Source organism: Episyrphus balteatus, chromosome 1 (genome assembly GCF_945859705.1).
Source record: "Episyrphus balteatus chromosome 1, idEpiBalt1.1, whole genome shotgun sequence".
NCBI classification, from domain to species: domain Eukaryota; kingdom Metazoa; phylum Arthropoda; class Insecta; order Diptera; family Syrphidae; genus Episyrphus; species Episyrphus balteatus.
Window position 1 is genome coordinate 19184323 of NC_079134.1, and position 27987 is coordinate 19212309.

The following is a 27987-nucleotide window of genomic DNA, read 5'->3' on the forward strand; positions in this document are numbered from 1 at the left end:
TGGGAAATAATTTAATTAATTTTAAAATATGTAGGTACATATTTCAGACTTGTATAATGAAGCATTGAGAACAGGAATGGTTAAACTCCCATTTTGTTATTGTTGGATTTATAATCATATTGTGACGAAATACAATAATTTTTTTTAAATGCACCGGTGTGGTATAACCTTGGTTGAATATGTTGATTCAAAAATACTATAAACATAAATGTAAGCAGGCGTTATTCTAACTACTTTATTGTATCATTCATGGATCCTTAGCAGCGGTACCGTTTGAAAGATCGTTAAAAAAATTTGCATTTTTTTTCGAAAAAAATGCAATCTGGGGCCTATTTCACATTTTAGTACATCAGTTACAACAGCAAAGTCAACGATTTTGAACATTAATTGGTTATGCCTTTTGGGCTTCCCGCAGAACTTTTTTGAGCATTTGCAATCTTTAGACTATTAACAAGTATTTCCATACCTTCAATCGGACTCAACTCTTGTTTTTTGGGATCGCTGATGTAGTAAGCTCTGAAACAGGCCCCTTTACAAAAACACACAACAGTACATTTGTACAGAAAATACACTCAAATTATTTTTAAAAAAAGTTTAAAATTCTTTTTCCTTCTATTCGGTGCTGTCAGGATGTCAAGGGGATCGTTTCGTAAACTCTTTCGCGTATCTGCTTCACACTTATGATACTCAGAAATCTGCGGCAAACCTCCCAATTGAGTATTGTTCAATTTCTGAAGCCAACTGAATACAAGCAGTTTTTAGGCCTACCTTTGTGTTTACTTTGCGGTGGTATTGGAGCAATGTACGATATTGTTTTTTTTACTGCATTTTCAGGGCTAGGTTCCTTGAACATTCCAATTCCAACTGAATCTGAGTCGTTCTTGTTCTATTTTTTTGAGAGATGGTATTATTTACAGGTTGGCTTCCTCGGATCTTCTAAATACGTTTTAGCAACAAATAATGAAAATCAAAGAGGTATAAGAGGAGAAGGTTTAAGGCAAAAAAAAATTTAAGATTTTATAGGGTAAATAGGGGTAACACGACATTGAAAAAAGAGGCTATTTTTGGAATTTTTTAAAGTCTGCAACAAATCTCAAACTTATAGGAAATATAGGTTTCAATCATGCGCATGCATGTAGAAAATTTTGAAGTTTTAAAATTATTTTTGTAATACAGTAAAATAAGGAGAAAAAAGGGGTAAATCTCGGAATGAATTTTAGTAGAAATTTTTTTTGCTCAATATCTTCCTTTTGCCATTCTATAACATATCTCAAAAGTCTAGAAAAATCTCATGTCCGCTTGTAGCGATTTCAAGGTCAAATCGCGAAATGGAGATTTTCAAAACTAGCAAAAATAGGCTATGGTATTTTATACACATATGATACATGATTTCAAGGTATTTTTTAATGCTGATTCCAAAAAATCTAAAATCAAGACAATCTGACGTCTCTTTAAAAAGTTATACCTGTTTTTCATCTGTCAACTCACATTATTATAACAGTTGGAAACTTACTGCCGAAAAACCCTTAAAAGTTATGGTAGATGAACCAAATTTCGCATGAAGATTTAAGAATCCATCATTATTAAAAATCAAAACAATCCATTACAAAAAATATATAAACCTACGAAATAATGGTATTTTTTGATGGAGGGGCAAATTTTAGGATATGCACTAAAGAAGATTCTTGTTCATCTTAGGAATAAGTGCTAATAGGCTAATTTTGTCATTTTAATCTTTGTTTGGATATTCTTTAACTACCCTCAAAAATCTAAAAAAATCTCATGTCCGCAAGTCCTAATTTTCTTGGTTTGAAGATAAGGTGCATTTTAAAAAATTGGAAAACTACACTTCAGATATTTGTGTCAGATCAACATGAATAAGGTGCATTACTTTTCAGGGATGGTCAGGTTGACTTGTTTGTGAGTTTTGTTGGAATTAGTGTTAAAAAAATACCTTTAAATCATGTCGCTTATGTTGGTATACATATAAAAATTTAAACTTTTCTTATTAATTTTTTAAAATGCACCTTATCTTCAAACCAAGAAAATTAGGACTTGCGGACATGAGATTTTTTTAGATTTTTGAGGGTAGTTAAAGAATATCCAAACAAAGATTAAAATGAAAAAATTATCCTATTAGCACTTTTTCCTAAGATGAACAAGAATCTTCTTTAGTGCATATCCCAAAATTTGCCGCTCCATCAAAAAATACCATTATTTCGTAGGTATATATATTTTTTGTAATGGATTGTTTTGATTTTTAATAATGATGGATTCTTAAATCTTCATGCTAAATTTGGTTCATCTACCATAACTTTTAAGGGTTTTTCGGCAGTAAGTTTGCAACTGTTATAATAATATGAGTTGACAGATGAAAAACAGGTATAACTTTTTCCAGAGACGTCAGATTGTCTTGATTTTAGATTTAGATAAGATAGATAAGCATTAAAAAATACCTTGAAATCATGTATCATATGTGTATAAAATACCATAGCCTATTTTTGCTAGTTTTGAAAATCTCCATTTCGCGATTTGACCTTGAAATCGCGACAAGCGGACATGAGATTTTTCTAGACTTTTGAGATATGTTATAGAATGGCAAAAGGACGATATTGAGCAAAAAAATTTCTACTAACATTCATTCCGAGGTTTAACCCTTATTTGACTGGATTATTGATCGAATAACGGGAAAAACAATTTTTTTTGTCCCAAGTTTTTTGTCCGTTTTTAACAGTTTTTTATTTTTATCTTTTTTTCTTCAATAGATAAATGAATAAAATTTACAGTGTAGATAGATAATGGGCAAGACTATATTTGTACAAAGTTTCAATTAATTTTGTAGTGACAAATTTGAAATAACGGTAAAATAAAACTCTATTTTTCAACATATTACATCTTTTGATCTGGAGCTTATAAAAATTTGATTTATCTTTATTGAGCATCCTGATAATATTACCTTTCATTTGATAACACATTTTAAGCGTGAGAAAATAAAATTACATGTGTTTTTTGCTTTTTATATATATTAAAGTTTGGTTTTTTGTACGTTCGCTAACCGGCCACACCGGCTAACTTATTTTGCTTATTTTTTTTTGAAGTTATACTTCTTATGGGAGGGTGAGTATGAAAATTTACTTTTTGACAAGAATGTCAAAGGGATTATGACGCGTTCACCCTGGGTAGCAGGGCTGTCGTTTCACCTTTAGAGTAGGCAGTACTTTAGTATTTAAAAATGCAGTACGCCGCAGTACGGCAAACATAAAACACACAACACGTTGCAAGTTACATGTTTCATGTGGCAAGTTGCATGTGGCAATTTGTATGTGGCAAGTTGCATGTGGCAAGTTGCATGTGGCAAAATGTATGTGGCAAGCTGCATGTGGCAAGTTGCGTGTGGTAAGTTGCATGTGGCAAGTTGCGTGTGGCAAGTTGCATGTGGGAAGTTGCATGTGACAAGTTGCACGTGGTAATTTCCATGTGGCAAGTTGCCAGGGTTTCAAAAAGCTCACATTTCAGCTCAGCTCACAGCTCAGCTCAAATTTGAGCTAGCTCACTTTTGAGCTAGGTACCATAGCTCAGCTCATTTGAGCTGAGCTGAAAGTGAGCTGAGCTGAGCTGAAAGTGAGCGCCCCCAACTTCCAACGCCTATATCTCAGAATTTTTAAGAAAATGAAAAAAAATGTTTGATGCCAAAAGGTAGCGGGGACTCTAACCTACATTTGGGTACAACTCTCATCCCTGTAGGTCCACGCGTTCTCAAACCGGGAGAACTTAAAAGTAAAAAAAAATAGGCACGATTCTGAAAAAATAGGCATGATGTGGCGGTTTAACATGGAATTCGATTTTTTAAAAATCTGATAATGTGCAAAGCGTAGGCCCATGACACAAGCTATCATTTGGCATCATTTTCAAAAATTGCTCTCAAGCGGTTTAGCCTCTAGGAGCGTTCAAAGGTTCGGGGATTTTTCGAAAAAAAATTTAACCCCAACTTTCAAAGGCGATTTTCTCGGAATTTTGAAAAAAATCGAAAAACCGGATTATACCACTATCGGGTAGCTGAGAATATGAGCATTCATATGCCACCACTCGCCTGTCTCTAGATCAAAGCGTTCGAACGCCTATATCGCGGAATTTTGAAGAAAATGAAAAAAAATTTTTTGATGCCAAAAGGTAGGGGGGCTCTAACCTACATTTTGGTACAACTCCCATCCCTGTAGGTCCACGCGTTCTCAAACCGGGAGAACTTAAAAGTAAAAAAAAATTAGGCACGATTCTGATAAAATAGGCATGATGTGGCGGTTTAACATGGAAGGCGATTTTTTAAAAATCTGATAATGTGCAAAGCGTAGGCCCATGACACAAGCTATCATTTGGCATCACTCCCAAAAATTGCTCTCAAGCGGTTTAGCTTCTAGGAGCGTTCAAAGATTCGTGGATTTTTCGAAAAAAAATTGTACCCCAACTTTCAAAGGCGATTTTCTCGGAATTTTGAAAAAAATCGAAAAACCGGATTATACCACTATCGGGTAGCTGAGAATATAAGCTTTCATATGGTACCACTCCCCTGTCGCTAGATGAAAGCTTTCAGCTTCCAGAAGTTTTTTAGCGCCCCCAACTTCCAACGCCTATATTGCGGAATTTTGAAGAAAATTAAAATAAAATTTTGATGACAAAAGGTAGCGGGGACTCTAACCTACATTTGGGTACAACTCCCATCTTTGTAGGTCCACGCGTTCTCAAACCGGGAGAACTTAAAAGTAAAAAAAAAAATAGGCACGATTCTGAAAAAAAGGCATGATGTGGCGGTTTAACATGGAAGGCGATTTTTTAAAAATCTGATAATGTGCAAAGCGTAGGCCCATGACACAAGCTATCATTTGGCATCACTCCCAAAAATTGCTCTCAAGCGGTTTAGCTTCCAGGAGCGTTCAAAGATTCGGGGATTTTTCGAAAAAAAAATTTACCCCAACTTTCAAACGCGATTTTCTCGAAATTTTGAAAAAGTCGAAAAACCGGATTGTACCGGAATTTTTTTTTATGATAAAAAAGAAATATTTTACTAAAAAAATAGAAATATATTTACTATTAAAAAAAACCAAGAAAAAAGATCACGAAAAATTATCTATTTTATTTATAAAAATATCCATGTGTTAAAATAATTCCATTAATAACTAGAACCAAACATCTTAAGCTATAGTGTTTTATAAAAGTTTAAAATATCTTCATATTTCATTATACTTTCCAAATAAAAATCAATGTATCCCCTCACCCATCACAGCTCAGCTCAGCTCACTTTACTTTAGCTCACCCAACAGCTCAGCTCAACCATCAGCTCAGCTCACATTAAGCTCAGCTCAACTGAGCTGAGCTATGGAACATAGCTCAAAAGTGAGCTAGCTCAAAATTTGAGCTGAGCTCAGCTAACTTTTGAGCTTTGTAGAAACCCTGCAAGTTCCATATTGCTACTACTAGTGCTGAAGCACACACAATTCTCATAAAATAACCATATCGCACATTTTATGCTCAATTCATTTAGTTTCGTTAACCATATACCGTACGTTCTGAACCGCACAACATGTGTAAATTTCACAGAATAAATTGAAAACTACATGGACGCAAGGAGGATGAAAGAATTAATTTATTGTTCACTTGATAAAAATGTAAAAAACGAAGTGTGGATTAATTAAATTAATTAATTATAATAGAAATTAAAAATATCAAATGAAATTCATTTACATATACTGAATGAGAAGTATAACTTAAGTCGCGTGTACATGTGTACACACACTCTTTTTTTAAATCAAAGGGGAATAAGAGTAGAAGGTTTTAGACTAAAAAATTAATGATTTTATAGGTTTAATAGTTGTAACACGACATTGAAAATAGAGGCTATTTTCTAAACGGTAAGTTGTAGAGAGTTGAATTTTTTTTTAAATGATAGATAAATTTATTGTAAGGTTGAAAAAGGTATTGCAAAAATTCTAAAAAATTTCAAAACTAAGTTGTGAAGGTTTTTGTGCTGTGAAAACATCTGGTAGAACTTCGACAAAAGGCTTATTAAAGGTATTGAAAATTTTTTACGGAAACATGAGTTACACGATTGGAAAGATACTAAGAAAAAAATTTAGGCGTCTTATACGGGTTTTTTCATATTCCCTGGATTTTGAAATTTGAATTTTTGAAAAACAACTAATTTTAAGGGACATTTTTGAGTAGTTTTTAATTTTTTTGTAATTTTTATAAGCCTCCAAAATTTCAAAATCTCAAGCTTATAGGAAATATAAGCTTTAGTCATGCGCAAGCATTTACAAATTTTTAAATTTTAAAATGATTTTTGACCGAATAACGGGAAAAACAAGTTTTTTTGTCCCAAGTTTTTTGGCCGTTTTTAACATAAGCCATATTTTACATAGGCCACTTTTGCTAAAAGTTTAAAGTGAATATTTTTAAACTCATTTTACGAACTTTTCAAGTTTTGATTCCCCTTTTCATTGAAAATGTTAACTAATTATAGAGTCGAAAATTAAAAATAAATACAAAAAATGGCGGAACGAAGTCCGCCGGGTGAGCTAGTTTTTATATAAACAAAATTTACGAAATCTACGTTAAACATAAAAACGTACATTTTTAAACATTTTTTATAAAAAATCCAATTTTAAAAAAGATGCAAATAAAAGTTCTAGATCATTTAAAAATTTACAACTTTAGTACATAACTTTTTCGATATTAGGGATTCTTTTGTCAGAAATCGTTAAAACCCACGTTTTTTCAGCCCTTCTCTCTTTTTTAATCTCCCCACTCAAGCATCTTCTGCAATCAAAATAACGTTCTCCTTATTAACATCTATTTAAATAATTTCCGAATCACTTATTTTCTGCAATATTTTTATTTTCTGACAAACTGGGATTTGTAATGTGCTAGGAAAAAAAAATCAAATTCCTGAGTGAGGTTCAAAATTTAGAAAATCTTGAAATTACTCAACTATCCATGCAGAATGTGGTTCCTTAGAATCCAATTATTTTGTTAACCTAAGTTACTATGAAAAGTAACCATTTTTGCGTGATAATCAAAACACAAGCAACAGTCTCAAGTTTGGAAAAAAAAAAATTGTAAAAATTGAAAAATGATAGGCTTATCAATTCATTCTAAATGATATTCAAATAAATCCAGTATCAACAACATCTAGAATTCGAAATAGCAAGAACTCCGAAAAATTCCTTATTGAGCTCGAATTTTTGTTGTATTCTTTAATTTTAAACTCATTCTCGTTTACGTGTAACTAAACCTATCAAAATCTTTTAAATTTGACTTCATTTTTCTTTAATGGAAAGTTCAATTTTTATATAGAAACAATTCTAAACATAAACCTAAAAATTTATTTATACCACGTGTTAAATCAATCATTCATCAAAATCAAAATGACAGAAGGTTTTGATAACACATCAATGATATATGTATACCTTCCAACCTCCATCTTCGTGGTATATTTGAAAATTCAGCAACAATCATGAACATTATATTGTGACTTCTTCAACTTCATTCACGGCTGAGCGTACTTGAGTTTTCCAAAAAGGATATTTAAGAAAGTACTTTGTGTATACGAGTATATTGAACAGGAAGGAAAAAATCATTTTTATTGCTTTGTCCTAATTCAAATATTCTCATCACATGTCTAACAAAATATATAAATAAGTATGTATACTATACAAGCTTATATAATATAGACATATCGATCGAGTTAAAGCTTCAAAATATGTATATATCTACCAATACTTTGTATATATGTACTTGTAAGAAAAGAAAATAAAAAAAAAAATTCGAAAAGTGTTTACATCCCACAAAACAGGAAGAAGAATGTAATTTATGTGAAGAGATTGTTAGTGGAGTGTATTGTAATTTTGAAGGAAAGCAAATAAGAATATTATCGAACCCGCCCTCATGGGCCTTTTTTACAAAGTCATTTCTTACATACAAATACATACATAATGGTAAAGCTTCAATTCTTACGTGATAGGAATAAATTTAAATCCGTCAAATTTGTTATTTTTTTGTTTATTCTGATAGCATTTTTTGATGCTAAATCAGTTTATAAACCTGTCAGTGATTCTCAGAAAAAAATAACAAAACTAATAACCATGTTTGAACATAGACTTTTGGATTTCCGATACGCAAAAATGTTATTAAAGTTGTTTTACGGAATTTCCTGTCACAAAATTTACTGAAAAGTCAGTTTATCTGTTATGCGTGCGTTCCCGAAATGATTTCTCATAAACTACCTTTGACACTTCTCCAAAAATCATATTCCAAATTGAAGTTCTAAAAAACAATTTGTACCTATATATTTTTGTATCCAATTATTGTTTATTTAAAATTGTATTAGATCGCAAATAAATATCACAAAACACGGACAAATTTTTAAACCTAAATGATTGACAGTGAAATGACACACAAGACAGCAGACTAATCACCCCAATTCCTGAATTTCTTTCTTTTTTTTTGTTTGTTTTTATTAACATTTTCAATTCATCAAATTATTTTCAATTTGCAAATGCAATGACAACTTACATCAAATATTTACACAAAATTCAGCGCACAAAATAATAAGCAGCGATGTAAAGTTTTGTGCAAATTGTTTCTCTGTTGTATGCCAGAAACTAATTAGCTAAGAATACACATAGCTATTCTCATACTCATCATATCCTTGCTACCGTACAATCAATCAATATTTTTAAATGTCACAATTTTACAAAATGAAAAAAAAAAAAAAACCTAGAGGAAACGATGTGTGTATTCATTTATGCACAATGCACCACACACATTTATAAAAAAATGTCTTTTTCCATTGTTATACAAACTGAATGAAAATTGTTAGGAACAATTTTGTGTCAAAATTAATTTTCCAATTTTCGAATTGAAATGTATCATTTTCATCATTCCAGGCTTTTTTTGAAGCAAACAAATATAAAAAAAAAGTGGATATGAGTATGAATACAATATTGATGTTGGAATATTATTAAAATGTAGAACAATAAAAATATACTCATATTTTTTATATGTCTAATAGTAGCAGATTCAACATTACTTATACACGCCTCTGTGTGGATATAAATTGGCAGTAATATTTCAAGGATAATAATTCCCGCAAGCAAGGACAAATAAATGTAACAGATTTTGTTTTTTTTTAAGCATTCATCAAGCATTTAATAAATGAAACCACAAAATATAGGCCAATGAAATGGGCCAGAATCCCGAATCTAGGAAATGCAACTGATTGTATTGAACATGAAGGGGTGGTGAATTTGTTGAGAATTTGGGAACTTTTAAGTCGCACTTGTTGAGTGCAAGTTAATTTCTCCAGATGCTCTTCCGGATTCTTGTTTAGGGGTTCAATATAATCATTTCTTACTATGAAAAGGGGGTCTAAAATTAGTTGAGATAACAATCAAAAATTTACATAAGGATGATAGAGAATGCGATAAATAATTCTGTGTGTCTGTATACGAACCTACAGGTAAAATAGAAAGGCCGACTTGTTCCGATTTTTGGCATTTTTAGAGACTCAAAGAGAGAATTTTGGAAATGATTTTTTTTGGATCCAGTACCTGTGATAGGCCAAAATACTATTTTGTGCCTAAAAAAATGTCCCTTCTTTTGAATTTCATTTTTCTTAAAGAAAAAGTACGAATAAGTAGAAAAACTATATTAAGTTATAAAATTAACATTATTTACTTTTACAAGTTTGAAACCCAAATTTGGATCGAATTGTTTACAAATAACGGTAACATTGTGGTTTATCTTGGTAACGCAGTGGTAATTAAAGTTTTAAAACTGATTTTTGGTAATAAACAATTAAGAATATTTAATTGAAATTAATTTGTCTGTAAATTAACTTCATAGAAGACTTACGTTGTTCCTATAGCTTCAAATAGGAATATCAGAGAGCTTATTTATATGAGTTTATAAATAAAACTGAAATTTGCAGTAAAGTAACGCAGTTGTTTGGTTTTGATCACTTTGTGTTTAAACTGTCATAAATATAAAAATATTATTCCAAACATATCGGTGCAAAAGTTATTTTATAATAGATTAAAGTATAACCATTTTATGTCAACTAAAATATATGAAAATATATTGATAAAAATGTCCATATTTTTTTTTTTCAAATTGACTGTAGAAAGGGACAACTTTTGAGGCACTAATTAGTATTTTGGTTCATATACCAATTTCGGTAAACTTTGATTTTCTAAAAAAACTGCTCCTGCGATTTTGACTACAAAATTTAGGTGTTAGTTTCTATACGAAGTCTATCTTTTTTCTGTTTTTAAAAAAATCACTATTAACGGTGCCTCTCACAGAATTTTTTTTAATGTTTGATTACCTAAAAAAGATTGGTTCAATATTAACAGTTTTCTTAATTCACAAGCATTTATTTTGATGTAGAAAAAATCAAGACCAAATTTTTAAAAGTAAGTCATTAGATTTAAAAAAAAAATTTATTTCATTTTTTTAATTAGAAAATTTTAACTTTCGATTTTTTTTTATTTGGGTTTAAGATTTTCATTAATAACTTTATTTAAGAAACCGATTTCTTAAAATTTGTTATAAAAAATAGTTGTTTTTTTTAAGCACCGCTCCAATTGAATTTGAAATCTTGTTTCCTATCCTCAAATTCGTTTAGCATATGAAGGTTTTTTAATTTTTTACTTGCTCTATCTATAGGGCAAGTATTGGTTTCGTGTAAAAAAAAAGTTTGAGGTTTTAATCAAAACCAACATTACGATGATCAAAAAAGTTGTTTTTGTCATGCCGACATCGATTTTTTTTAATTTTTTTATTATCTCCTTTTTAACGCATATCTCCCATAAAACGTTTTCAAGGTATTGCAATTTTATCGAAAACGGCTTTAACGATTTTGATTAAATTTGGTATAGGCAGTGCCGGATTAACCATGTCATGGGCCCCTAGGCACAGTAATTCTTTGGCCCTTTTCCGATGGTTTTTCAATATCATAAGCTCTTTTTAAGTTAAGTTAGAAATTTGTGTAGGTAACTTACTAAAGACTAATCGGCTATAATCTCACATTTTATAAATCATGTCATTTTATAAATGTAATCTAAAAGTTTTGAAATAACTATAATAAATATTGCAGTGATATTTCAACAAAAAAATTATAGCAACTTGATTTTTCATAGATAATTTCGATTATCGAGAAGTTATTAGAGAATATTAATATGCCGACTTTTCACGAGTCGATTTTAGCCACATGATATGTCTCACGGCTAAAGTCGACAAGGACTCTAGTATGGGGATTGTACCTTTAGTCGCGTGCGGCTTACGTTCACACGACTCGACTGACGCCGAAAAGCTTCGCCTCACGGCGAAAATCGACTCGTAATAAGTCGGCATTACGGTTTCATTATAAAACTGGAGAGAGAAATCATACGAAAAAGTTTTAATTTTGCATGAAATCACATTTTTTCACGTTACAATGTTTTTTTCATGCGAAACACAGGTTGTCCTTATCATAAAAGTTAACTTGTTTGGATGATAGGAGGTCGGGAGCAGCCGCCATCTTGGAAAAGAAATTTTGGTATCGTTTTAATTGAATAGCTCCATTGTTGTTCAAATAAACAAAAAATGACAAAGGTAAGATTTATTAACAATAAAGTCATCTAAAAAATGATATACAAACCAATTCCTTGAGTTGATTAAATCTAATATCAATTTGAGTAACTTTTCTGCGTGCACAATCTCAGATTTTTCTGACGTATTCTTTGATTGTAACATGAAGATCTTGAATGGCACCATCTCGTTACTAAACTGTGGTTCGATGTCGTTGGAATAATAGACTAGTAATAGACTAGTAATAGTAATATTTTTTTTTAAGAAGAGATATACAGTTTAAATATTAAGGTTAAAGCACATGGGACGAAGTACTTTTTTTAATTTGTTATATAAATATGATGAATTTTGATTTTGTAAAAAGAACTTTTGGTATTAAAACGTGATATAGTTTGAGCTGACTGTTTTCCCATTTTCTGGGTTGAATTTCCCTTTTTCCTAGTCAAAAATCCAGAAAAAAAACGGGAAAAAATCCCTCAATCTGTCATCGCTGGGTTGGGCCCTTCAGGATGGGATGGGAGTCACAATTCATTATAAACACATACATGTATACAATAGCCCTGTTATATTGAAGGTGATAGTTTCCTCGAGTAGAAGATTGTGTTATTTATACCTAGTACTAGATCTACTCATGACTAACTACCTCCAATGGAACGGGGCTAATGTTTTAATGATTTGCCAACGTTTTTTTATTTTTCTTTTTTTGTTGTTCTTTTTTCTTATTTTTACAAATACAAATGTAATGCTGTTTTTTATTGAAGGTCCTACTCCAAGAAATTTTGTTTGTTCGTTGTCAGGGCGGGGGGCCCCTAGCTGAAGTGGGGCCCCTAGGCAGCTGCCTAGTTTGCCTTGAGGCTAATCCGGCCCTGGGTATAGGTATGTAATAGATTAATTGATTCTAACAAAACTGCGTTTATAGTTTTTCTCAAAAATTTCGGAGAACGGAAATATGGCGTTGCCGTTTTTCAAAAATTTACATATTTTTTAAAGTCATATATTTCATCAAAGCATAAGTCAATTTTATTTAAAAATTACAGAGATCATCATAAGTATAAAATGTAAAAAAAAAAATATTTTTTTAAAAACATTTTTGAAAAAAAAAAAAATTTGTTTATATAAAAAGCTTTTTCAAAATTAACTAACTCGAACTCTAAGAGCAAATTTATGCAACGCAATCGTGCATTCTTGGGTTTATTTTATTCGTGGTGTTTTCCATTAGAACATTAATTTCTTGTTTTCAACCTTCTTATTTTGGATAAATATTATAGATTTTCTAAAAAAATTCTTTTGATAGAATTTCGACATTGTTACCGTCCCAATTTAAAATATATGTACACATACGAGCTATGATTTAAATTCTTGTTTTTTGGACTATACGAACATGAACCACTTCGTCGTTGTTTCAAAATAATTTTTCTTTTTTTGAATTTGACAAAATATAAAATTGGATGCTCATGGAATTTCTTGAATTATTTTTAGTCATTCAATTTTTTTTTTTATTTTTTTTTTTTTTCAAATTGTGCTTCAAACACAACTCATCTGTGAGATAAATATTGCAAATAAGTACAAAAATAACTTAAGAATCCCAGAATAGAACACAAAAACCATAAAAGAACATAAAACATGCATTAAATTTGATTAATATGTATTACTACATTTATGTTAATTTCATCATCATCCGAAATTCTTTGAGATACCTTCCTCAATAATCCATCCAAGAAAGTCCATATTCAAATTAACCAACTGAGAGCAATTATATCGTAAACGAACTAGTAAATAATCCCAAGATGATAATTTAATATATTCGAATAAATAAAATGTTTGTCCATTTAGAACTAATCACATGCAAAATGGGGATATTAATATTGCAACATCAATAACTGAGAAATTTTATTCCCATTTTCTTCATGTATAACCAAAAACAACAACTAAATAAAGTGTAGCTGTAGATACTCCCACATTAAGAAGTATCGATTTATAAATTTATTACAAAAGGAAAATTATTTCACCTTAAGATTTATTATTCTTTTCTTCTTTTAGAGAGAGAAAATTTATTTAGTAAATTTTTTGTGTTGTGTTTTCTTATTTTTATTGCAAAAAATAAATCACTTTTTCCTTCAATAAATAATCCGATGGAAGAATAAAAAAAAAATTCATTTCAATTTCAAAGAAGAGTATCATCTCATCAAGGAAATATTTTATTTACCTTTAGTTGAGATGAAGAAGGATATTTTTATTTTTAATGTTATTTTTTTTCTTTTGAATTGATGGGTACTCTCTATAAAAAAAATACTCTTCAACAAAAGCAACGAGCTAAAGGAGTAGGTACCTAAGGTATACAAAATAATGCAACATAAAATTAAAATTATGTATCCTTTAGTCCTCTGATACTTGTAGGAAACAAATGATAATCCTCTATATAAAAGAAAAGGACTCTGAAATTTTTTTTTTTTTTCATTTTTCCTTTGTTTTTTGAACATTATCGTTAGATTACAATGAGCTCAAGTTCTTTTGAAAACTAGGATTTACATTATTTTTTTCCTAAAAAGTCATTTTATACAATCTGAAGTTGAAACTATTTGAGGGAAAAAGGAAGAAAAAATGTAAAAACTCCTAATTAAGCTAACAAAGGAGGAAAATCCTCGTAAAAATTCTGAGGATTTTTCCTCATTATAAACTTAAAGGACCGTATTGCCAGTGGACGAGATTTAAATAAACACAACTTCAAGCAACCATTAAAAAAATGGTTCTTCTGGTTAATAAATTTATCTCATTTTTTAAGCTGAATTAAGCATGTTGTATTGTTACGCTTAACCCAAATTTTATCCCAACTTTTGATTCTAGGACAAGAGTTGAAATTTGTTAAAGTCCTTGCAAGAAGGCTTCACACTTTTTAAACACACAAATAATAGAAAAAAAAAATAAAAATCCAATTTAAATCGATTTGATTTTGATTTCTGAACCAAATCAACCAATAAAATTTTATTTTTATAGCCAAATGGCTGTGAGTGAACATTATTCACACAAATTACTTTCACATTAACATCTAATGGTTGAATCCGCAGAAAGCAGTAAGTTAAATCCTTTTTAGAAGTTTTTCAATTCCTCACTATAACGATTCCCATACGGTGACTGTTTTTTTTTAAGGCGTGAAGCTATTAAAATGATTATGTCCCCAGTGCAATCCTTTAGAGTGACAAAAAAAAAAGTAAACCACTAAAAATATTCTCAGCTATTTATGACTTCATTTCCCAAAAGAGGTTCCTTTAGCAAATGTGTTGATGAAAAAAAAAAAAAAATAATAAGGAGTGAAGAAAAAGGATGCGTCATCTGCTGACAAACTAATAATAATAAAATATCTTTTCTTTCCAAAAGAGAGATTTAGTTGACTTACCCAGCTGAATAAAAAAAATGGAAGAAAAATTTGATCATCTTTTATTAATGTGTGACTGAATCATAAAATATGACTTTTTTTTTCTTAAACATAACGACACATTTTTGAAGGAAGATTTCAGTTTGTGTGGAGATATTTGAAGACAATTACAAAAAATTAGCACTAAAAACAGTAAAGTTTCTAAATATGACTATATTTGAAAGCGCAGCGCAGTAAAGAAGGATTTTGGATATCGGATAGTTCGATGTTCCTTGCACATTAACTTTCGCTTTAATCAGGCTTTAACCGAGACAATTTAAGCAGGGGCGTAGCGAGGGTCCAAGCCATGGGGGGGGGGGGGGGGGGGGTGAGATTCAGTGAAATGCCGACTCATTTTATGAATTTGCCGACTGCATCCGATTTTTTTTTTATAATATTAGGAATCATAGTTTTAGAGAAAAAAGAAGTAAAACTATAATTTTCACGATTAAGCATTTTATTATTAAAATAATAAATAATCTTTAATAACAAAACAAAAAAAAATAAACTTTATACATTCTTTAAAAATAAAAAAAAAAAAATATTTTTGGTAAAAGAAAATAAATTAGGCACATTTGTAGTCTTTAATATTTCTTGTCTTTGATTTGTTGAGTCTGTAAAATTAAAGTTATTAATTTCAAAACAGTTAACATAAAACATTTACATAAAATTGATTTTAAGTTTATTGATTTAAAGTTTAGCCCTGCCATGTTTTAACAATGCCCATTTTTCGACAACTTCGCTTAGTTGAATTTTATCAACTATATCTTTTGAGGAATATAGCAGCATCAACGAATTTAACCTTTCATCACCCATGGTCGTACGTATAATTGATAACTATTTAAAGTTTACTAAATGACCGCTCACAAGAAGCTGACGTCACAGGAGCGGTTAAAATGTAGCAAACTAACTTGAAGGCTAACGGAATTACGCTTCTTAGTTTAAATATCTCTTTGGTAATGTCGTCGAAATTTGAGCAATCGATGCAAGAGAAAAGGAGAATTATTTGCAATTCAGATAAGTAGAATGCTACATCTTCTTTAAAAAATATAGGATCCAATTCCACAATAGATTCGACTAATTCTATTGTGGCATTGGCACTAGAAGAAAAAAAAATTCTTATCTGACACTTTTTGAGGATATTTCAAAAACCTGACGTGATGCGGCAAAATTGACTTTGGATTCGGTTTAAGCGACCCAAAAAACATACGACTAACATGTTCACACCCCCAGATAAGAACTTTTGTTTCTTTAGTTTTGACATTTTTTTTTTTGCGGTTTTTTCGGAAACCTGACTGCAAAATTGACTTTGAATCTGGATTCAGCGACCCAAAAACTATATGATTAACATATTCGCACAACCAGATCAGAGAAAACATTTTTTGAGGTTATCTCGAAACCCTGACGTGATGGGGCAAAACGGACTTGGGATTCGGATTCAACGACCCAAAAACTTAATAAAAATCATAGTTGCAACCCCAGGTCAGACCTTTTTTCTGTGTGGCTGTGTTATTATTCATCTTGCAAGATTAAAAATGTGAGAATTGGTTGTTTGTTTTTTATTTTTTATATTACTATTTGGTTGACAGCTGGTGAACAATGATTTAGTGTTCGAAGACTGCAATAAAAATTGTCAGAATGGTATTTTTGATGGTAATGAAGTCGAAATTTATCGATAAAAATAAAAAATAGGATGTGAAATTGAGAATTTCTTACATATTCTTACTAAAATATTTAACTTTAGCTGGGTTTTGTAAAAAAAAAAATAATTAATTGAATATAAGAAAAATCATTTTTGAGGGTAGTTTTGTTTTATCTTGAGGGAATTCCAATCAAAGTAGTGCCAAAAAAATGTCCCATTTAAATCATTTTAACCCAATTCGCACAGAAAAAAAATAAATTTGATCCTTTTTTTAACCAAACGCCAAAATTTCTGTGGCCACAACCAATAACCGCTTAAGTGAGTTAAGACAAAAAATTTTCAGTGGTCTTATGATGCTTTCCAATTCAAAGTCTACATATTTTTACTGTTTTAACTATTAAAAACGATAGATTAAAACCATCTACATCGAGTTAATAAAAGATTGAGTTGTTTTTGAGGTAAATTAAAAAATGCGGAGCATTATAGTAAAACTTAATTTTGTTTTCTTTTTCGACTTAAGCGGTTATTGGTTGTGGCCACAGATTTAATCGTGGTAAAAAATTTAACCAACATTTTAACCCAATTCGCACACGGCCTTAGAGTATTTCGAGAAACAAGGCATTATTCAACTCAACCAAAAATAGTAGTAGATTTAGTTCAAGAATGCAACAAATGATGACACATGTAAAAGCTTCGTTAAATATAAAATGTCAAACAAAATATTTCCACTGGAAAATGAAATGTCATTCTTCTCCCATCAATCAAAACTGACAGTTATTCAGCGAAAAACTTTTATTTTTTGTTCGAGATACTTAATTCATACGTTTTAAATTCGTAAATTAAACCAATGCTTTTCAATCGACAGGGTTCGTATGGCCAGATTTTTAATACATACACCTATGTATGTACGTAAAAAAAAAATTTTGGCGATCAACTTGCCGACTAATATATGCCGATTCGGCAAATCGTACCTCGTACGCGACACGAGCTACCTATAGACTAGTTTGCTGACTCGGCAAATCGTTCCTCATACGCGACACGAGCTAGCTAGATTTTATGTAAATACATACACTTATGTACGTACAAAAAATGATTTTGGCTATAATTTTTTTGCCGACTAATTTGCCGACTCGAAAAATCGTGGGGGGGGGGGGGTACGTCCCTGAATTTAAGCAATATACCCTCCATTTGGGTAAAGCGTTTCATCTTTTGAATAGGAATTTTGCTAAAGGGCAGTTTGCTGAAAAGAAGTTCAAACTGTCACTTAAAGTGTTGGTTGGTGTTGTGTAGAACTTAAATCCTTAAACTTAGTTTGAGAAAACGGCTCTAAGTATCATATTAAGGAGAAATTTGACAGTGAAATAATGACAATCATTATGAAATATCATGAGCATGACAAATAAAATACACATGCATGTCCTGACTAAACCCCTGGTCCTAGTAAAATGCTTTATACCTCTGTGAAAACGGTGTAGATGTAAAAATGTAGATAAATGTAGATTTTTAATTTAAGGGTATATCTAAAAAAAATGGCCTCATAAGTCAACTCAACATATACCTTAGGGTGGGTCAAAAAAATAGATTTTTTTTTTCATTTGTACTCCGAAAAATCGATTGCTAGACACTTCTAGAATATACACACCAAATATGAGCTCTTAATATGGGAAGGTCATCCGCTTCGCAATTTTCCTTTAGATCTTTAAAAATTCGTTTTTTATCTTATTTGAAAAATTATAATAATTAAACAAGACATACTCTTGTAGGAAACAGATTGCTCCACAAAAAAGATCTTGTTAACTTTTTTTTATTAATCTAACCATTTGATAGATATTCGAGGTCAAATTTAAAAAGAAATATAAAAACATTTTTTACTTTTCAAAGTTTTCTAATTTACTAAAAATTCATTATTACAAAGTTAGCAAGATGTATTCTTAAAGGGGCTTAAACGATCTACAAAGAAGTCATTTGCATCAAATTGATTGCTTTTACTTTTTAGAAGATATTCGTATAGCAAAAGTGGTATTATGCTGCGATTTTTTGATCAAATTCCAAATTTAACATAATTGGCTGGAACGTTTTGCAACACCCATATTTTTTAACAAAATATATATTTCGGTGCTCTTTTCGCTACGTGTACTTTTTCTTTGTGTACTAAAATAATTGTTCTTATTTTTAAAAAAGTCAAGAAAGTTGGTACTTCATGGAATTTTATTTTACAAGGCTGTCGGCTTTTTTGTTGGGTTAATCAGGCTAGTTTAGTTTTGATTTTTCAGAGATTAGTTTTCTTTTCGCTTTGGTTTTCAATCAATTTACTCAAATAGAAGGAACTTTTAATGAATTGATTCAAGTACATTTGATATTCAATGTTATTCAATCCTCCTTAAAGTCACCTGAAGTTTTTCGTGCTATTCTTTAAGATTTATATAAGAAAACAAATATTTAAAGGATTTATCGAAAACGGGTATTTTTGAAATTATTCTTAGTTTAGAAATTCCTAAACTCTTGGTGATCACCGTTTAAACCTGACCAACTCACGTTCTGCAGGTATCAAATCGTGAAAATTCGTCGAAAATCGTCTTAAATCGGAACAGAGTTCCTTAAAAATATATATAATTCACACTTTATTCACAATGTTTCACTTTCATTGATGTGAGGCTTACAGAACGTAGTCATAGTCCTTAAGAAAATCGACCAATCTAAACTACACTTTCCCATTAGGCTATGTTTATGTAAAAATGAAAGTTCTAATTCAGAAAGTCATTTTCAAAAAAAAAAAATATATTTTCAAAATCTTTGAACCCTCGGATCTCTATTATCTCCTGAGATTTGCCAAAAAATAATCCATAACTTACATCTCAAGAGGTTAAAATTAACTAAAAATTAAGTTAACTTCCTCCATTGATACTACTATCTAATTATGCTACTCTCCATAAAAAACAACAACCTTCTACCTAACCAACTGCTAAATAAGCTTGAAATTTCATGAAATTATTTCCCGGAATAAACTGTGCCTTAATTTAATTTATTTCCGCTATTCACCCTTTCTATGGGATTCTTTCGTGTAACTTTCAGCCTCTCTTCCTCTTTTTTGCTTTGAAAAAAAGTTAATTTGCTTGCTAAATTCTTGTGATTCTTCTTTTTTATTTTTTGGTTTCCTTTCATTTTCAGGTATTTTTCAAAGTCCGAAAATGAGAAGGAAGGAAGTTAAAAAAAAGATGCAGTTTTTTGTTTCAAAGAGAAAAAAAAAAAATATTTCAAAAGGCTCGTATTTTTGAAGAATAAATTATTTTATTTTATCTCTTCTTTCTTTTTTTGCATATAGCACTATGAAAAAAAAGCCTTTTTTCTTTAGTGTCTTTTTGTATTTATAATCCAACAACAACAACAACATGCGTTTGAAGCAAAATAAAATCCAACAAAACTCAAAGCTACGAGTTAAATCATTTAAAAATCCAGCTCAACGCAGCATGGAACGATATTATCGTTCGTGTTCCTCTAGTGTCGGTTGTGCTCTCTTTTAGTTCGCGATGTAAATTATTTTAGCTCCATGGAGGAGCCAGCCAGAGATAAAACCAAAACCAAAAAAAGAAAAAAAAAAAACGAATTGAAATCGCAAAGTGAAATGAAAATTATGATAAAGGACATTCGAGCCGAGCAGCCTCAACAAATTAAATTCCCATCATCCACCATTCCACGAACATGGGATTTGCAAGCCAGCCATCAGGAGGGAAGTTTTGGTTGCAATATCCTTACCAAGATGGGATGGTAGTAGAGTGCAGAACTCTTATAGCTACAAGGACTGTTATGTGTTGGGCTGTACACTGTACAGCATTTACTCGACATGGAACTCTTGTCACTTGATCCACTTCAACTAAATGCTGCTCTCTCTTTCTATTTTTCTGTGTGTAATGGGGTTTTGGGCAGTAATGGACACTCCGCGTCACTTGATTGAGGAGGAGCTCAGGAAATGGATATAAAAGTGCAGTTTTTAACTTATATTTGTCCCTAAAGAGGCTTAAGTAATATTTTATGCAGAGTAAATTCAGTTTATTTTATTTCAATTGGGGGGTTTTATTCTGGTATATTTTGAGCCCAGATGCAAGAAGGAGAATCAGATACAAAAATATGTACGTTACTATCGAACGGCAAAAATGGTGGTTATTTTACAATCTTATCGCAAAGGACTTCAGAGAGTGTAAAAAGTGCCTTCATGGAGTAAAAAGTCCTTATGAAAAAGTCTGCATATTGTATGAGGACTTTAGAGGAAGTAAAAAGTGCCTTCATGGAGTCAAAAGAGGGTAAAAAGTGCCTCCATGAAGTAAAAAGTCCTCATTAAAAAGTCTGCATATTGTACGAGGACTTCAGAGAGTGTAAAAAGTGCCTTCATGGAGTAAAAAGTCCTCATTAAAAAGTCTGCATATTGTATGAGGACTTCAGAGGAAGTAAAAAGTGCCTTCATGGAGTCAAAAGAGGGTAAAAAGTGCCTCCATGAAGTAAAAAGTCCTCATTAAAAAGTCTGCATATTGTACGAGGACTTCAGAGAGTGTAAAAAGTGCCTTCATGGAGTAAAAAGTCCTCATTAAAAAGTCTGCATATTGTATGAAGACTTTAAGAGAGTGTAAAAAGTGGATTCATGGCGTAAAAAGCTCTCATTAAAAAGTTTTCATAATATATGAGAAATTCAGAGAGTGTAAAAAGTGCCTTCATGGAGTAAAAACCCTGCATATTGTACGAGGACTTCAGAGAGTGTAAAAAGTGCCTTCATGGAGTAAAAAGTCCTCATTAAAAAGTCTGCATATTGTATGAGGACTTCAGTGCCTTCATGGAGTCAAAAGAGGGTAAAAAGTGCCTCCATGGAGTAAAAAGGTCTCATTCAAAAATCTACATATTGTATGAGGACTTCAGAGAGTGTAAAAAGTGCCTTCATGGAGTAAAAAGTCCTCATTAAAAAGTCTGCATATTGTATGAAGACTTTAAGAGAGTGTAAAAAGTGGATTCATGGCGTAAAAAGCTCTCATTAAAAAGTTTTCATAATATATGAGAAATTCAGAGAGTGTAAAAAGTGCCTTCATGGAGTAAAAACCCCTCATTAAAAAGTCTGCATATTGTACGAGGACTTCAGAGGAAGTAAAATGTGCCTTCATGGAGTCAAAAAAGGGTAAAAAGTGCCTCCATGTAGTAAAATGTCCTCATTCAAAAGTCTACGTATTGTATGAGGAATTCAGAGAGTGTTAAAAGTGCCTTCATGGAGTAATAAGGCCTCATTAAAAAGTCTGCATATTGTATGAGGACTTCAGAGGAAGTAAAAAGTGCCTTCATGGAGTCAAAAGAGGGTAAAAAGTGCCTCCATGAAGTAAAAAGTCCTCATTAAAAAGTCTGCATATTGTACGAGGACTTCAGAGAGTGTAAAAAGTGCCTTCATGGAGTTAAAAGTCCTCATTAAAAAGTCTGCATATTGTATGAGGACTTCAGTGCCTTCATGGAGTCAAAAGAGGGTAAAAAGTGCCTCCATGGAGTAAAAAGGTCTCATTCAAATATCTACATATTGTATGAGGACTTCAGAGAGTGTAAAAAGTGCCTTCATGGAGTAATAAGTCCTCATTAAAAAGTCTGCATATTGTATGAGGACTTCAGAGGAAGTAAAAAGTCTGCATATTGTATGAGGACTTCAGAGGAAGTAAAAAGTGCCTTCATGGAGTCAAAAGAGGGTAAAAAGTGCCTCCATGGAGTAAAAAGGTCTCATTCAAAAATTTACATATTGTATGAGGACTTCAGAGAGTGTAAAAAGTGCCTTCATGGAGTAAAAAGTCCTCATTAAAAAGTCTGCATATTGTATGAGGACTTCAGTGCCTTCATGGAGTCAAAAGAGGGTAAAAAGTGCCTCCATGGAGTAAAAAGGTCTCATTCAAAAATCTACATATTGTATGAGGACTTCAGAGAGTGTAAAAAGTGCCTTCATGGAGTAATAAGTCCTCATTAAAAAGTCTGCATATTGTATGAGGACTTCAGAGGAAGTAAAAAGTGCCTTCATGGAGTCAAAAGAGGGTAAAAAGTGCCTCCATGTAGTAAAATGTCCTCATTCAAAAGTCTACGTATTGTATGAGGAATTCAGAGAGTGTTAAAAGTGCCTTCATGGAGTAATAAGTCCTCATTAAAAAGTCTGCATATTGTATGAGAACTTCAGAGAGTGTAAAAAGTGCCATGGAGTAAAAAGTCCTCATTAAAAAGTCTGCATATTGTATGAGGACTTCAGAGGAAGTAAAAAGTGCCTTCATGGAGTCAAAAGAGGGTAAAAAGTGCCTCCATGGAGTAAAAAGTCCTCATTCAAAAATCTACATATTGTATGAGGACTTCAGAGAGTGTAAAAAGTGCCTTCATGGAGTCAAAAGAGGGTAAAAAGTGCCTCCATGGAGTAAAAAGTCCTCATTCAAAAATCTACGTATTGTATGAGGAATTCAGAGAGTGTTAAAAGTGCCTTCATGGAGTAATAAGTCCTCATTAAAAAGTCTGCATATTGTATGAGAACTTCAGAGAGTGTAAAAAGTGCCATGGAGTAAAAAGTCCTCATTAAAAAGTCTGCATATTGTATGAGGTCTTCAGAGGAAGTAAAAAGTGCCTTCACGGAGTAAAAAGTCCTCATTATAAAGTCTTCACAATGTATAGGAACTTCAGACACAGAAAAATGTGTCTGCTTGGAGTAAAAAATGGATGGTTTTTGTAAAAAGAAAACGAAGATTTATAGAGATATTATAAATATAAATCCTTCCCTTATCAAACAACACGGAGTGTATATAAATCTTTTCATACAAAAATTTATTTCTGCAAGGCTTTCTACACACGAAGTATAATATCATGTATGCGACATACTAAGTTAAAATATAACTCTCACAAATTATAATTAAATGTTCATACACGGAAAGATAAACACAGATAAAGCAACAACCAAAAAAAGAGAGTGTAATATAAAGTTTAGAAATTATTAAGCATTGAATCTGGTAGACGTGACTACAATAATCCTGTACTTTAAGAATTCATTTGAATACACCGTACTTAGGTATACTTTATATCCGTATGAATAAGATTAAAACGCGTGATTTCAAGATTTACTTCTATTAAATATGGTTTGTCTTTTTTGTGTGTGTTTTTTGGGAGAATTTTGAAAGTTAATCTAGGGCTTTTAGGTGTATTTAGCTGCTTTAATTTTGTTTAGAATAATACTTCCAGTATTTAGATGAAAACTTAAGTTTAAACTTAAACCCAAAAAGCTTTAGCCTACCTTTAAAAATTTAAATTTACATGTGTAACGAAATTCTTAAAAAAAAAGTGTATGGCGTATGAGTAACCTTTTTTTCATACAAAAAAACAATATACATGAAAAATTATGGAGCTACCCTACACCTGTGACCAATTGTATCCTCTTGTTCTCAGGTCGAGGACACGCGCATTTACCTTCCGTTATGCACTTTAAATAATAAATCATTCCATACGAATAGCAACATAAAAAGCAAAGCAAAGAGAAGAAAAAAAATAACTCGGATTATGAAAAAAAGGAACTGCATCCAGTCGACATAATCTTTTGCACACATCCACTTTAGTCCTCGTGTGCTAATATAATTAGGAAGGTGCATACAAAACATAAACTCTTCGTGTATATCTTAGAGAGTCTACACTTCTATTGTTCATTTCTGCAACTATGCAATGTGTATTTCTGCGAGCAGGAGTTCTTCCACACAATAATTGTTGATTTTCTAACACAGCAGGAGAAAACATCATACTCATACTCATGCTTTTGCTTTTAGTTTTCTGTGTGTATCTTTCCTCATTATTCTCAGTCTCTACTCTGTATCTTTGTTATCCTTTGAAATATAGAACAACACATCAAACAATTCTGTCGCTAAACACTTCTTCTTTAACAGCAAAAACAGGATGTTTGTCTTAGAAATTAAAGTAGTCGTGATATTTTAAATAAAACAAAATATAAAAAATAAATAATTCAATTTTTATGTTAATTTTTGACATTTAAAGGGTAAATTTTTAATTCTCAAAAAAAGTTCACTTATACCCCCACATTAGGACAAAAAAAAAAAGGATTTGATGAAAATGAAATGTATATTTTTTAAATTTCCACCCACAAATAATAAACATTCATCGCATTTACATTATTCATTTTAACGGGTTCATTTTCTATTGCCAACAACAAGGCCAGTAAATAACCTACGTTTTAAATTTCACAAAAAAAGCTTGGAAAAAGGGGACGTAATCTTTTTCGGGATCAGAGCACAACACACAAGACATACAACCTTTTAAAGGCGTCACAGTCACAGAAATGGGATATCTTTAAAAGGTTTCCGTAAGTCTACTTGTGTTCTTTTTTTTGTTTGGTGTTTTGTTTTCTTTTTTTTTCATTATCGATCTAAGTTATGGTAGATGTTTGGGCGTAAAAGGAGCTTAAAGTCTTTTTTAAACCTTTCACATTTTGTATAGTAAAAGGGTAAGGAGTGTATTTTATCAATATTGTATAATTTTGGCCGGAAATTTGTGGTCAAATCAGTAAGTTTTTTTTTTTTATTTTAATTCTTAATATATCAATTTTACAAATAAATAGTCCAAATTTATAAACATAAACATTTTCAGACTTGCTAATATTGTTTATTTTTCTTCAACACAAAACCAAACAAATTGGGTTGTTATTTAGGCGAGGAAAGCTCATTATTTAATCTTTTTGGTAAAGTTGTGTGGGTGAAATAAAATATTGAGATAAGGTTCTATTGTGAGTGTTTGGTAGGAATAATATACTGAATGGGATATTTGTAAATGTTTTGTAGTATAAAATACGAAGGTGTACATATCTAAAATCAGAATGAAGTACCTTAAGGAAAAATATGTTGGAGTTTTAATATAATGGAATGTAATATATTGTGAACAATTCAAAGCATAGCAATTATTCAAAGAAATATCGTAACGATAGACGAAATTAAAGCTTTTTAAAATGATGTGAGATTATGGTGGCTAAGATGTATTTTAGTAAATTTCTAAGTGTTATGGCAGTCACTTTTATAGTTAAAATATTGCTTTTTTTGACTTTATGCATGTAGGTATATTGCGGTCTTATGATTCTACAAAACTTCATAAGCCAAACTACTCGATATTTAAAAAAAAGAAGATCTATCTTTTTTCGTTTCATAAACTGAGAAAATTGCTCATAAGCTGAGAAATGCCCTAATAACGAATTCGAACATCACGCCCAAAATTTGCTGTGGGCTTAGGCTTTTTATACATCTAAACAGTTTTTTGAAGAATTAAATCTTGGTTTATTTTTTAAAGCAATTTTTATCCAAATCTGCACATGCGACTTAAAAATTATTCACTAGCCCGTTTTTTTTATTTTTTGTTTGTGTCGCTTTAATAAAATTGGACTTAATCGTCAATCGATAATAAATTCTCAGAAGCTGTCGATTAAGAGTTATATAGACCTTGTTGGAATTTAAAAAAAAATCATTGAGAACCGATTTTAAGTCGACGTACAAAACAAATCGAAAAAAGAATTGAAAATCACTCCATAAGATGTTTCTTGTAGGAACTGTTTTGAGAAGATTTGCCTAGGCAAGTTATGGGTGTGAAGAATAGTAGCAATAAATTGTTGGTATTATCGGAATGGTCTTTCAACTGTATCTGATGTACAAGTTTTGGAGTAGCTAGTGAAGCATTTTTTGGAAACCAAAGTGAAATAACAATAACGATGGTGGCTTGCACAAAGATTGATTAACATATGTATTATAATATGTTTCCATTCATGGGTCATGTCATGGAGGTTTAAAATTTGAGGTCCAGGCATTTTTTGTAAATCAAAACAACATTTAATTAAAGATTTTTTTCAATTTACCAATTCAAATAATAGCCACACATCTATTTATATATATGTTTCCGTTAGAAAGGTTTTCATTTCTTTTTATCATCTTATATCCAAAAAAGACATGTCCATAACTAAAAAAGTAAAATTAAAATAGCGTATTTTTAAGTATTTCTTTTTTTAAACCCATTTTTAAACAATGCTCTTTACAAATTTGTACATCTATTACAAACAAATTAAATTTTATTATTATTTATAGTTTATATAGGTATTAATAAAAGATGTCCCAAGAAAAATGATGCATCGTAAAAATATTTTTTAAAGTGCCAATATTTCAATCAACTACCGTACAAATCGTGCTGGAAGCGATTTTTTAAGTTGATATTATAAAGATTTATCATTCCACAACTATTTTTATGGATAAATATATTAAATGTATGTTAAAATTTGGTTTTAGTTCCATTTATAAGAAGCGGGAACGCTTATTTTGGGGTATATTTAGATTAAAATTTTATTCTGTTGGTGATATTATGATCAAAAATTGAGGCCACTGCAATATAATCTCAAAAATATTTCGTTTTACTTTGTTACATAAAAACCAAAATATAAATAAACGTCAAAACGTCGTTTCCGAAACCTCATTTCCGGGAACGCTCTTAGAATCTGAATAAATAATTTGGTCTTACACTACCAAATCTGCTTTTTTTGGGTATTTTGAATGGGAAACCGACGAAGTTACGAATACCAGAGTTACGGGCGACAGAGTTACGAGCGTCAAAGTTACGCGAAACCGAAGTTACGAAAAACTAGAGTTACGAATTCTTAAGTTATGTTAAGCTATGACATGTGATTTTTGGGTTGGCAACAATTGCGAGGAACGACATGGAATTATGGAAATACAAACAAGAGATTAACATTTTTCTCATTGGTCAGAACTAAATGAGTAAAGCGAAAATGGGTGTTATTTAATCTTGTAAAATTTTGATTGGATAGGTATAGATATACTTATATGGTTTTGTTTTTGTGAGAAGATCGCAAAAACGTTGAAATAGTAAAAAAAATATGAGTATACTTATGTAAGTTTGGGGGACATAATTGAATTTAACTTCTTATTTGTCCAACTAATATTGCAAATACTTATTTTTTTTTTCTATTAATTAATATAATTATTCATCGCGTATTTTGTAATACCCACTTTGTTATTATTTATATTAAAATAATAACCAAACCACCCCTTTTTTTTACAGACGTTATTTTGGTGTGGTGAACTGTTGTTGCAATTGTTGCCAACCCAAAAATCACATGTCATAGCTTAACATAACTTAAGAATTCGTAACTCTAGTTTTTCGTAACTTCGGTTTCGCGTAACTTTGACGGCCGTAACTCTGTCGCGCGTAACTCCGTTATTCGTTACTCCGTTACCATTTCATTTTCAATCAATATCTTATCTTAGTATGGCTG